The sequence below is a fragment of the Rhagoletis zephyria genome, unplaced genomic scaffold (genome assembly GCF_001687245.7).
Source record: "Rhagoletis zephyria isolate East Lansing unplaced genomic scaffold, Rhagoletis_zephyria_1.1 Rzeph_scaffold_00878, whole genome shotgun sequence".
NCBI lineage: Eukaryota > Metazoa > Arthropoda > Insecta > Diptera > Tephritidae > Rhagoletis > Rhagoletis zephyria.
This window is the reverse complement of record NW_016157962.1, coordinates 171,238-173,263: the sequence shown is the minus strand read 5'-3', so window position 1 is coordinate 173,263 and position 2,026 is coordinate 171,238.

Below are 2,026 nucleotides of genomic sequence, written 5' to 3'. Positions count from 1 at the left end.
TTTTTAGAAATTTTTCAGGAGAGACGAAAAATCGATGTAGTTTCGTATTACCTGGAATTCTGCATCAAGAACTAAACTTTGAAAAAAAAAATGAATTTGGCACCTTTTCACCTTTAGATAGCGATATAATTTATGGCGTACTTGGGCCAAGATTCCAGAAAAGTCTGCCGATGGGCTCGTACTCCACCATATTTCAGGCGGAAGTCTTCCCAATCGAAGTCTGTGTTCACGAATGTCATCATCGCAAATAAGGCCAGAAAAAATATTATGTCGGACATTCAGGCAGCGATAAAGGCCTTGGAGTCTTTTAAAACGGCATCAAGGCTTGTAAACTCTTGAACCACCTGCGAGCCCACAATAGCGTCACGCATGAAGGGTTTGAAGGCAACGAAAGGGTTGACTGTCTCGCAAAGCGTGAAGCCCAAATGCGTTTGCATGGTCCCTAGCCTTTCTATGGTACATCTAAAGGATACACTGTAGACCTACTTAGGAGCTAGCTGAGAATAATCTCAAATTGCTGCCTACTGGCGGAAGTCAAAGGGAATAAGGCAATCAAAGGTATGCATAACTCTTTCCAGCAGGAACTCCGAAAGACACCTTGAACTTAGAACTCTTACTGGCAACCTGACAGCACACTGCAAGTTAACGTACGGTTTTAATTAAATGGGGTTTTCTGTAGAGACGGACTGTAGGGTTTGTCGGCTGGTGAAAGAAACCCCAGAGTATATTCTATGTGCCTGTCCACGAAGCATCAATCGTAGATTGATACACCTTGGTGAACGATTGCTTTCTCCATATAAAATTTGGAACAAGGCCTCGTCCAAAGTGCTGAGTTTTTTAAATAGCCTAAGGTTGGAGTGATTAAAATTTTGATTTAGCACAATATATCTTCTTAGGTCGCAGCACGGGTATATTCGACGTAATAATAATAATATCGTCACTAGACACGAATAAAGAGCTCGGAAAAGCTCTTTGGGGAGTTCTGGGGAATACTGTTGCACTCGAAAATATAGTTGACCGCGGACATAAGTTTATGGGTCTTTCTTTGTCAAAGAGGTTAACGCGGCTTTATTTGCCGTCACCTATGTCAAGAGTTTTACTTCGCCGAATTTTTTTACGCCTCTTTTTTCGCTATCAACTTTTGAGCTCGCGTCTCTATTCGTNCACTCGAAAATATAGTTGACCGCGGACATAAGTTTATGGGTCTTTCTTTGTCAAAGAGGTTAACGCGGCTTTATTTGCCGTCACCTATGTCAAGAGTTTTACTTCGCCGAATTTTTTTACGCCTCTTTTTTCGCTATCAACTTTTGAGCTCGCGTCTCTATTCGTTTCTAGTGACGATATGTATGTATGTGTAAAGAGACATATGTACATATGGATAAGTCTGTACAGTAAAATGAATCGTTATACGCAGTTAATTTGTTTTTATTAATCTAGTCGTGTTTTAGTTTTACTAGTTTATGTTAACTATGTTTTTAAAAAATTTTACATTGAAAACAAATATTAAAACTCAAAAAAATGTTTGGTAGGTTTTGGTTGGTTATGGTAGGAAATTTTGGTAGGAAAAAAATTTGCCTGTGGCAACGCTGGCACCGAATCTCGGATTCAAAGTGAAGTTGGTTATATTTGCTTTGGAAGTGAATTGTAGAACGCGCCTGATAGCGACAGTACGAATTCATTAAAAAAAATTATTTTTCAAAAAGTGTGATGGCAAAAAACATACATACTATTCAGGAAGTGTGGCAACTGAAATTTAAAAAATGTGCTGTGAAAACAGCATCCCCTACGAAGCGACATACATTTGTGGATACGAAAGCTGGCAGAAGATATTCAAAAAATTATTCATCCAGTTGTGGATTACAATGCGCATTATTTCACCCCGAAAACATTCTTCTGCCATCATAACAGACACAGACCAAACAGCACGCTTCGAAACTTATGAGAAAATAAATAATATAAAAAAAACTTTTTAATATACAACGCTTTTATAAATGGACTAAAAAGTAGAAAATAATATTTCTCAGTC